The 12,397-nt window shown below is 39.6% G+C and overlaps 1 long non-coding RNA gene across 1 annotated transcript; it reads right to left on the bottom strand.

The window, feature by feature from the left end:
* Positions 1 to 8,321: 8,321 nt before the first annotated feature.
* Positions 8,322 to 11,146, bottom strand: LOC128618329 (uncharacterized). Its single transcript, XR_008387693.1, has 3 exons — positions 10,498 to 11,146; positions 8,647 to 8,730; positions 8,322 to 8,550 (listed from the first exon to the last, which is right to left on the bottom strand). It is a non-coding gene; the product is annotated as an uncharacterized LOC128618329 (long non-coding RNA).
* Between the last annotated feature and the right edge of the window lie 1,251 nt (positions 11,147 to 12,397).

The following is a 12,397-nucleotide window of genomic DNA, read 5'->3' as shown; positions in this document are numbered from 1 at the left end:
TGCAGTGAATGGAGCACGGTGAGCGTGGACATGGGGGTGGGGCTGGGCCTAAATGGCAAAATCACTTACTCATTGTGGCAACATCATTCTATGAAAATCTTCTTTCATAATACGTTATAAATAGGCATAATCAAAACCTTTTTTTAAATAATGAAAGTAAACATTTACATCGCTATGCCCCAAAATATTCATTGCCCCCCCCCCCACCTCCCTTTTTTTTTCATGAACCTTTTATGTTAGTTTTTATTAATGATGCTGAACACTATCCCGGATACAATTCGGCGGATCACACACACACACACACACACAGACACACACACACACACACACCCCGCTGCAGACTCACACAGTCAGCGCAAGTGCAGAATGACGCGGTCATGCCCCCTCCTTGTCCTAAAGGGAAATACTCCTCATTACAAGAGGTGACTCAACACAAGGAAAGACTGTCTTGCTATTCCAGTCGAAAAGCTTCAAACCTGTGCTGCATCACTGCACAGCCCAGTACAGCAGAACATAGTTTCTAGGATCTTCATCATATAATCCATCATGAACATCTTATCACAACAGTCTGCTATAGGATTCTGATCAAATGTTTTTAGGATCACCTCTTATGTGACGAGTATAATTATAAAGGACTTGTGTAACTGCAGAGTAGAACCAGATGAACCCAGAGTAAAGTGCAGATGTTTGGAAATCATTTGATATGGCACACTATGAGAAGAACTGGCATGTCCGGAACAAAATCCTGCTCAAATACAACTCAAACACAGTCCAGTCACACCAATGCTGGGTGCACACTACACAATTTTCAAAACGTCCGAGTGTTGAAGGCGTGTGTACACTTCACTACACTTCACCTGCAGACAATTCTCACACACTACACTCTTTCACCTAGAGAGAACCCCCTGAATTTTTTTTATATCAACATAAATGAAAGCAGCTCTTTCCGAGTGTGAAACGGCCTTCCTCAACTCTCACAGTGCATTAATATAAACCTGGGATGTGCAGCTGCACTACACTCAGAGCTGCTGTTACAGTAACTTAATCAACAACTTCTGACCAATCACAATCCAGAATTCAACAGCGCTGTGGTGTCAATTAAGATAGCATTACCTTTTGTAGTGTGTATTATATTGCACTTGTCAAGTCCATATTAAACTGTCATCCAATAAAATCACTTGATATGATCTTAACCAATAGGAAACCAGTGAGAGGAAATGGGTGGAGTTAAAACAATATAGAAGAGCACAATTAGGAAGAGGAAACACTGGACTGAATTAGTTTTGTTCCTGGCCTATACATGTTCCTGATCTAGACTTGTATCTTGTATCAATTGTTGGAAAAATATACTAAATATCCCCCCCCCCCAAAAAAAAACAAACAAACCAAACAAAACAAAACCTGAAGTTATCGGTAAGTGAAGTTTTAAAAATGATTCTTTTTACTATTGAAAGGAAATTCTCATCATGTACCCTCTTATATTATGAACTGCTGTCAAATACCTATAATGAATGTATTCATTTAATTACTTCTTTGAATAAGCTGATCAACTGCTATCCTTGATTATAATCCTGGAAATACGACACAGGACTCGTTCTGTATTATGACTGTGCTGTGTGTTTTGGTCAAATCTGACAGACACCTGGACCAGTAGAAACCGTCCACGCACTGCTTCTTATCAATGTGCACAAATACTTCTGTTTTGAATGAATAAACCGGTAGTCTCTGTGAACCCTCATATCTGTCTGTGTGTGTGTGTGTGTGTGTGTGTGTGTGTGTGTGTGTTCATTTCGGACTCTCCAGGCGTGCCGGACTCTGCAGCAAACCACACTTTCTAGTTCATAGCAGCACAGAACTAAAAGTTAATAGAAGTTAATGGTAAAACAGGCTGGAAGGCATGACGGACGATCTGATGGGCATAAGGCATAATCTGAGATACGTGGAAATCTAACAACTATTTAAAATTTTAATATATTTTTAATACACATGTTTAACAATTATTTTTTACAAAACTTGAACAAAAATATTTTTAATAAGCTAATGCCAAAAAAGGCTAAATGATGTGGTATCAGATTTTATAATAGAGTTAATATATTTACTGAGTGACTATTTAATGAGAAATAATCTCATCCTCATTATCACACATTTGTGTTTGTTCACAGAAGAAGCTGGAACTACCTTCTCTCAGCTATTCCTGATCGTTTCCCTTTTATGTTTATTATATTTTCTGTTCTACACTGTAAAGAAGAAACTGTTGATGGAAGTGAAAATATCAAGACATTGTGAAGTCTGAGTTTAACTGCAGTTATCTTGGTTAAGATTATTTTATTTAACTGATATTTAATTCCTGCTTCAGCCAATTAAAACATAAACATGGCTAAAATACTTAATTACTTGATTCTGACAAACAGCAGAAGCTTTATTTTATTTAGTCTGTGTGTATTACATAATATTTTGAAAGACATGAGAGTAATAACAAGAACAATAAAAATGTAAGCGTCTTCCAGGGAATAGGAACATTTCAGAATAATATTCAGAATATAAAATGATATTAATACACTTTACATGAAGACAAATTAATAAAAACAACAATAAACTAAGAACTGAATGTTCTACACTGTATGAACACGTGGACCTGTGGAACTTAACCTCACATTATGGATGTGGAAAAAGAACTATCATGTTATCACAGTCTGTAATAGAATTCTGATCAAATGTTTTTGGGATCATCTTCGTCTTCAACCAGCCCAAGAGAACCCATGTCAAACCCCTCTTCATCTCCCTCCACTGGCTTCCTGTAGCCGCCCGCATCAAATTCAAGGCCTTGATACTCCCCTACAAGACCTTGTCTGGAACAGCGCCTCCTACCTCAACTCTCTCCTGAAGGCCTACATTCCCTCTCGCAATCTGCGATCGGTTAGCGACCGACGCTTAGTAGTTCCCACTCAGCCTGGCTCAAGGTTCCTTTCCAGAACCTTCACACTAACTGTTCCTCAGTGGTGGAATGAACTTCCAACCTCAATCCGGACTGCAGAATCTCTCACCATCTTCAAAAAACAGCTAAAGACCCACCTCTTCCATGAACACCTAACCAACTCATAATAAAAAAAAAAAAAATTGCACTTACACCTCTACTCTCTGCACTTTGCTTCTTCTGGAACTCAATTAACGGATCTTGTATGGTAGCACTACTTGTATTGTTCTCTGCTTAACATCGCTTTGCTTGTATTTTTCTCATTTGTAAGTCGCTTTGGATAAAAGCGTCTGCTGAGTGAATAAATGTAATGAAATATCTCCTATAACGTGACCAGTAATAATTATAAAGGACTTCTGTAAGCGCACAGAGTAAACCCAGATGAACACAGAGTAAAGAAAACAAAATCCTGCACAAATACAACTCTGAAAGAAAGTCCAGTCACATTAATCCTGAGTGCACGCTACGCAACGTTCAACACGTCCGAGTCCCTGACTGTTCCTCCCTGTATGACTCGAATCGCTTGTGATCAGTTGTGTAGCGTTGAGCACACGTGCACATTTCACTTCACTTACAGATGAAGCTCACACACTACACCCTCTTTCACCTGGAGAGATCCCCTCTGAAACACGCCTCATCCCCATCTCCCACCTCTCCGAGTAAATGTACGCAGTCTTGTTTCTCACTACTTGTATGGAAACGGAGAAATAAAAGACATGTGGAGGAAATGATTGTTTAGAGAGATGCAGGCAGCACATGGGAGGAAAAGAAACATCTATTTTTTATACTGTTACGTTAATTCTATACTTTGATACTTCCTTGCTCTAATACATTATCGTTTCTATAGTAACAGCTCATTCACAAGGACCTGGAAGGCAGCTGCTCCACAAACAAATGTGTAATCACTGAAATGAAGTTTTTGTACGGAGATGTTTACAAAAGTGTAAACATGCAAACACTGTAATCATTGGCAGCTTGCTGTGGAATAAGAGCAATAAAGCCATCAGGGACGTGCTGTTATAGGAAAATAATCAACTTCACATCACTCAGTATTTTACTATAACTGCACTGCAAACAGTGCTTTAATGCTTAAACAATATTTTAGTTCAGTAAGTTACTGTCTGTGATCTTCTGACAGCCGACATGACCCCTCCTAACAAATACTGCTATAACATCTGATTAAAATTTAATTCTTGTCTCACACTGTGTGTTTACATGGAAAACAATAATCCACTATTAACCCGATTAAGACGATACTTTGATTAAGAAACTAGCATGTAAACAGCAATTTTTACTTACCTTAATCTAATTAAAGTCATACTCGAAGTAAGCACTAATTGAATTAAGACAGGTGGAGTACTCCTGTTTTAGTCGCATTATGGACGTGTATTACAGACATGTAAACACCTTAATCACACTAACATCGTGAGTTTTCACCGCATTTTGCGACAGAACACGATCACACGGCAGTTTTACAGCGAACAAGAGAGTTCAGCTGCGTCCCAAACCGCATACTTGCCTACTATAGGCCTGTAGTGGGGGAAAAATGTTCCCACTACAAGTAAACGTGGTCACTCACTACGTTTACATGGACAGCAATAATCTAATTATTGCCCTTAATCTAAGTAAGGTAATAATGTGATTAAGGTGTTTACATGAGTCGCTTTTAGAATACTCCTGTCATGTACCCACTTTACATGTTATTGATCATAATTAGATTAACAGCCCGCGTCATTACGTCACCGCGCCACGCCGTCCGACGTCCCTCCAGAATTTCACGTATCAACATACAGTTCGTCTTCGTTATGGAACCGTATACAGTTTTGGGTGTTTTTATTTAAATTTTTACGAACGCTTCAAGTGCGGTTAATTATTTGTCGTGCTATTTGTGTAAATATACGACTGCTTGAAGCCGTGGGCTGCGTCTCAAATCGCATACTTACCTACTGTATAGTAGCTGAGATACATGTATTTTTTCCCCCCTACAGGCCTATAGTAGGCAAGTATGCAGTTTGGGACACAGCTGAACTCTCTTGTTCGCCGTAAAACTGCCGTGTGATCGTGTACTGTCGCGGAATGCGGTGAAAACGCTCACACGACGTTCATATTGTGATTAAGGTGTTTACATGTCTGTAATGCACGTCCATAATACGATTAAAACAGGAGTACTCCACCTGTCTTAATTCGATTAGAGTTTAATTAGATTATGACCATAATTGGATTAAGGTTGCTGTTTACATGGTAGTTTCTTAATCAAATTATGGTCTTAATTAGATTAAGAGTGGATTATTATTGTCCATGTAAACGCAGTAACTGTTGTGTAGTGCACTTTACGTACACTGGATTAAGATATTGGTTAGACACTGGACTACTGATCAGAAGGTTCCGAGACCAAATCCCAGCACTGCCAAGCTGCTACTGCTGGGCCCTGGATCAAGATCGTGAACCCTCAACTGCTCAGTTGTGAATGAGAGAAACTTAAGTCACTCTGGATAAATGTAAACGTCTTGTGTTGCACCATGGTCCTGGAGAAACATTATTTCAATCTGGTGTATACAAGCTATATAGAGAAATGACAAACACATGACCTGATAATACAGAAACACTCAATTATAATTGGGCAACAGCTATGTGCCTCTCAATGCTGATTGGTCAGCACCACACAACTGTCATTTTTAAAAGCAACCTTTTTCCATGGGTGTGGCATTGAAACACACAGTTCTGTACAGCTGTAGGTCACACTCGTGTTTCTCCATAGAAGAGCTGGACGAGTAAATATGAGATGAGGGACAAGACCATGATCAGTGGGTGAGGACTCGTCATTTCTGCGTCACCTGGAGAGATACAGAAGTTTCATTTAGTTTAACTAGTATATGCGTGTGTACGCACACACACACACACACACACACACACTTGTAGATTCAATGGCAAGGAGCACTGAAGCAATTCCAGTAGCTCGTAGTGGCCCAAACTCTTACTAATGTTTTTGGTGGCTCAAAATCTTACGCCGATTCTTTTTTTTTTTGTCAGCAAGCTGTATGTGTGCATAAACTGTACTCTTCAACTGTAAACCCGTAAATACGAGTCTGAATGAAACACTTTATTATACACAGTATGTGCACCAGGTCATGTTACAAATGGCGCTGTAGATCTTCTCCAAGCTCGTACTTGAACAATAATAATAAAATGTGAATCTGTAATAGTTGTCCATTACCACACAACGTAGAGTGACGTTTTCTACCATAGTCTAGCTTATTAGGATGTTGGGGTCCGCCGTGATACAGCTCCTCCAGAACAGAGAGGGTTAAAGCACTTAACTGACATCATCGATGACTTTTTAATTCACGCAAACTGTTCATAAATCTGTAATTTAACAGAATTATTGAATGTATATGTCCTCTTTTATTCACCTTTCGTAAAACATAAAAGGTGTGTTCAATAACTCACCCAATGCTTCAGAGAGCTCTGTGACTGACAGCAGAATTAGAAAAGCCCTGTGTTTCAGTCATGCCTCAAACGCGAGTAACGGCTTAGCCATGTTTAACTTGGTTCCAGTCTAATGCACAACATTTGGTTCCTTATACGCTGCTAAGAGCCTGAATGGATCACACCAACGCTGCGTCATAATTAAGCTTTAATTATTGTACTTTTATAACACTGGATGTTTTAAATCAACTGAATATGGAAACCAAAGATACACATTTAACAAATTTATTTTCCTGTATCGAAAATGCATTGTGTCAGGACGATATATTTAAATCGGACTGAATTTGAGCATCAAGCCACTCCTACTATCCAAGTGCATCCCTTTATGGCCACATTTTACCGTCTTAAATCCTATCTGGAGGGGATTAAATGTCCACAGGGTCCTGGGGTAATTTCCTATTTCAGTACAGGCTGAACTCTGTAGATCAGGAACATGTGTAGGTCAGGCTCACTAACAGCGTAGCTCAATGTTTACATTCTCAATCTTATACATACAGTCTCACTCTAATACTGATTTAACCACACCCTTATTAACTCACCCTCTTCACAAAAATGAACTGTCTGATCTTTGCAATGTTTCACATTAGTAATACTATCACTCTGATCTTTTAGAGATGCAGAGACATACGCTTCTCCTCCTGTACGCCAGGTGCCATCTACAGGCCGGGTGCTTTGAAACCTGAAGCACGAGTTTGAAGCGCGAGCTTTCAGTGGCATTGACTTTGTTTATTTTTTACACGCGTTTTGTTATGGTTTAAGTCCTGGCTCTGGGTTAATGTCTGCCCCTGTATTGTCATTGGTTATTTCCCTCACGTGTTATCAGTGTTCTCAGCTGTTTTGAGTTTCACCCCTGATCGCGTTTGTTATTTAAACCCCTCGTGGGTCTATATGCGTGGCGAAGTATTGTTTGCATTCCGTAACATACCGAGCCTTTGACCATCCTTCACGTGTCTGGTTTTGAATCTCATTTCGTGCTTAGCCTCACCTGTTTCATGTCCATTTGCCTGTTCTAACCATGACTATGTTTTGCGATTTGGATTTGTCTGCCTTTCTCTAATAAAGCTCTTATCTGCACTTGCATCCATCCTAACCTCCCTTTCGTGATGACAATTTTATCAAATCATTATAATCTATAGGAGGGGGAAAATAAACAGGAAAAAAAACATTGTATCATGTTGGCATATTCATAAATCCTAAATCATAAATCCTCTGTACATGCACTTCTCAATGATGCAAAAGGGATTTACACTGTGGAGTATGTGTACAGTGTAATACAATATTTAAGTATGTCAGCTGAATGTGTTGATTAATGAATATCACTGATAGTATTTAAAAGTAAATAAACTTTACAGACGAGTAATAAAATGATTTCAGCTGTAGTGTTCCTGCTGCCGGGGGTAAAAACGTTCTGAAATAAAAATCTAGTGCATTTGTATAATACAAATGTTTCCCATTTAAAGTTATTAGAAAGTGTCTGAGTGTGTGTAGAAAGAGACGCACAAAAATGATCAGTTGTGTGTAACGCTGGCTCATCTAACACTCCCATGAAGAGCTCTGTAATCTGCTGTGTGTTGAAGAAATCCACTAGGATTGAGAAAACAGGGAGGTCCACACTAAATTAGTCCTTATTTTTCATTATACAGTAAGATTTGCACTTTTCCAATCGTCCCTTATGTCCAGCTTTGATTTCTGGTGTGTGTAATGGTCAGTGTGTGATCTACTGAGACTAACTCACTTACCTTCGACTGAGAGATGAACACGGCTGATCTGTCGAGACGGAAAGAGTAGAGATCTCTTGATGCGTCTCACTATCTTGGCGCTCCAGTAGACACCTGCATCATGAAGTGTCAGATTGCGCAACACCAAGGCACAGTTCCCCTTACGCAGCTCTTCCTCAGGAACGTCCACACGCTCCTCATATCCCTCACCCTGATAGGTCTCCTCACCGAGTCACTCAAACACAATCTCAGAATCGATCCGCCAGGTAATATACGGTGTTCCAGTGACTTCACTCTGCAGTTCACACGGCAGGACAGCTGTAGACCCCACATGTCCAGATACAGTGAACTCAGGTACTGCAGAGAGGGGGTCTGAGATGGGAAAATTAAAATCTAGATTACTCTGGACAGTGCTTTTATTTTTAGAACCTTATGTTTCATCTATCTTTGATGAAAAAAGTGACTTACCCACACAGATGGTGATCCACACGATGCAGATGTAAGAAAAGGAGGTCATGGTGTCCATTGCTGCCCTCAGAGTGTGCAGGTTTTCTACAACAAACACAGGCAGCTGTCTAAAATTAAATACATGTTTAAACATCTACAGTTAATAGACTCCTTGATATTTGTCCATAATTTCTCATTAATCTTGGAATATTATCTAACCATACAGTATAATATTATATTCTGAGGTTTGCATTCAAGGCAAGAGATCTAAAGTGATGTCATTGTAAATCACCACCAGTTTCAGCAGCATCAAATACATCAGAATAACCAGCCCTAAGGAGGACTATTTAATAGGAACATGTTTAGCATCAACACATTATAGCTAAAGTATTTCTGGCAGAACATATATAGCTCACTGCTCCACTCTCCACCTGGACCACAACAAGAGGGAGGCAGTTAAAGACTAGGTTTATTACTGAATGCGAAACAGCAGCACTAGACAACTCATATCAGTAGTCAGTAATGTCGGGATGTTCTCTGGAATGAAGACAGTGGCGTGTGTGTGTTGTGTGTCAAGCAGCTTAAAAAAATGAGAGGAAGCGATCCCTAAAGCCTGAGACGCACTGCATACTGGTGCCCCTTCTGGCAAACATGTACACATAAACCGGAACACGAGCACAGAAAAATAGATGGCCTTGGGGTTGTCACTCACACGGACACCCCCACAGCAGCATGCTAAACAGATTCGGTGTGCTACAGCTTGTTTGACGAGACTAGCTAACTCTTCTGTTGCAATGACCTGTATATATTCAGGCTATAACAGTACTACATTCTCTCATCATCTGGAAATGGAAATTTTCTAACAGATCTTTATTTATTCTAATTGATATCTGCTAGCTGTTACAATGTCAAATAAAGGCTAAATGTTTACATCAAATGCTAAAAAAACAGTTCTGGAAATTACTTAAACAATTATTTGGCTAGGATGCCATGGTAACTGGATTCTTATACTCCATGCTTATTTGAGGTTCTAATTAGTAAATAATTTGAATAAGTACATATTGTTAATATAATCAATAATAGCTGTAATTATTCTATTATGTTGTCAGGTAAAAAACAATAAAGACAAGCTTTTTGAAATGGTAAATGATAGAGCAATATCAAATGGAAGGAGTGATTCTGCCATATTGATCAAGTTTTCTCAACATGGCAGAATCACTCCTTTTAAGATATTGGACTATATATCTTTTTTTTTTGCCAGACATCGTACACAGATATAAATGAGAAATTTGTCCCAACTTTTTGTTGCACACACACATCATTCAAAGGTGATGTCTCAGAGACCCCTGTAAGAACAGCAACTGCCCTTTAAATACATCTATACAGTAACTCATATAATCACTCTTTAGAGACATGGTGAGCAGAAAAGCTTCTCAGAACTCACAACACATCAAAGTTTGAGGATGGGTAACAACAGAAGACCAACTCAGGTTCCACTCCTGTCAGCCAGGAACTGGAATCTGAGGCTATCATGGGAGACTTACAGACTCACCCACACTGGACAGCTGAAGATTAGGAGTAAAAAAATATTTATTTTCCATTTCCATGTGTGTTCTGTTTAATCTGTTGGTTTGGTTTCCTGTTTCATTCTCAGTGTGTCCTTAAGTATAAGTAAAAGCATCAAAATGTTTTTCCATATTCAGATCCCCTAGCTCAGTGTTTCATCATTTTTTGAGCAATGGCACATTTTTTTTACATTGGAAAAATCTTGCAGAACACCACCAACCAAAAATGTTACAAAATGACACGCTGTAGCCTAATACAGTATATATAATTACAATATAGTTACAATCTCAATTTATTTACACTCACTCAGTGTGAAACCTGGGCCTGTTTAGATGAACACAAAGCTGATATCCTGGCAGGAATTGAAGAAAGACACACACGAAGCTCGTCTTCAACAGCTCTCAATCTCTCTGTTTTTAGTTTTTATAGCAGTTAGGCTTGAAAAGCTCAGTTCACACAGATATGTTGTGGAAAATGGAAGCAATGTCAAAACAGCTTTGTTGGCCAGAATGGGGAACTCTTTGTCAGCAGTCAAACAAAAACTGTCCAAAGGAAGAACAAAAATCTTAGCTTTAAACCACAATCTTGTTTCAGTTCAGTTAGTTCCTCCTGCTCCTGTGAAGTCATTTCCTTTCTGAGCTCTATGGGTCCCTAACCTAGCTCCGTGGCTTTCAAAATGAGGGGCATCCGGGGGGCATCAACAATTTGGTGTGAAATATAAATGACTTTTTATTTTTTATTTATTTTTTTTTCTTTCTCACTCTCAGACAACCACACACACACACACACACACACACACACACACACTCAATTCCTAATGTAATGTACATATGTAATTATTAATAAAAAGGGGGATATATTCAGAAGTCTGTATTTTTAATGTGTTTTAAAGACATCTTGCAAAAGGGGGGCCTCGGTCAAATGTTAATGCCATTTGGGGGGCCTTGCCCTGGAAAAGTTTGGGAACCCCTGCCCTAGCTCTCAATTTCACTGAAGAAGGTAGTGACAGATTTAGACAATAATTTTATACTAAAAATTTATTTACAGTATTTAACCAATCACTACACGATGTAGTGTGTGTGTGTGTGTGTGTGTGTGTGTGTGTATGTAGTTATGATTTGATTTATGATCCGTCACTGCTTTTGTTCTCATTGTGAGCTCACGTGCAGATCAAATAGTCAGTGTGTAATGCCCTCCAACCAGAAATATCCAGATATGGCTATGGATATGTGGACTGTGAAACTACCTGTACCGCAGTAAAGGAGACATGATGCCACACCTTATCTCTATCACCTCTCTATAATACATTTACATTTATTCACTTAGCAGATGCTTTTATCCAGAGCGACTTACAAATGAGAAAAATACAAGCAAACCGATATATCAAGCAGAGAACAATACAAGTAGTGCTACCATACAAGATCCATTTAATTGAGTTCCAAAAGAAGCAAAGTGCACAGAGTAGAGGTGTAAGTGCAATTATTATTTTTTTTTATTATGAGTTTGTTAGGTGTTCACGGAAGAAGTGGGTCTTTAGCTGTTTTTTGAAGATGGTGAGAGATTCTGTGGTCCGGATTGAGATTGGAAGTTCATTCCACCACTGAGGAACAGTTAGTGTGAAGGTTTTGGAAAGGGACCTTGCGCCACGCTGAGTTGGAACTGCTAAATGTCGGTCGCTAATCGATTGCAGATTGCGAGAGGGAACATAAGCCTTCAGGAGAGAGTTGAGGTAGGAGGGCGCTGTTCCAGACAAGGTCTTGTAGGTGAGCATCAAGGCCTTGAATTTGATGTGGGCGGCTACAGGAAGCCAGTGGAGGGAGATGAAGAGGGGTGTGACCTGGGTTCTCTTGGGCTGGTTGAAGATGAGGCGCGCTGCAGCATTCTGAATCATCTGAAGGGGTTTGATGGAGCTGCTGGGAGGCCTGAAAGCAGTGAGTTGCAGTAGTCCAGTTTAGAGATAACAAGAGCCTGGACTAGTATCTGTGTAGCCTGTTTGGTGATGTAGGGTCGGATTTTCATTATGTTGTAAAGGATGAACCTACAGGACCTTGCAGTTGCTGAGATGTGGTCTGTAAAGGTCAAGCAGTCATCAAGAATCACCCCAAGGTTCCTGGCCGTCCTGGTTGGCGTGAGTGAGCCGAGCTGTACAGTGAGGTTGTGGTTGATTGAGGAACAGGCTGGGATGACGAGAAGCTCAGATTTTGCC

Source organism: Ictalurus furcatus, chromosome 14 (assembly GCF_023375685.1).
Source record: "Ictalurus furcatus strain D&B chromosome 14, Billie_1.0, whole genome shotgun sequence".
Lineage (NCBI taxonomy): Eukaryota > Metazoa > Chordata > Actinopteri > Siluriformes > Ictaluridae > Ictalurus > Ictalurus furcatus.
This window is presented reverse-complemented; position numbering and strand designations above follow the sequence as displayed.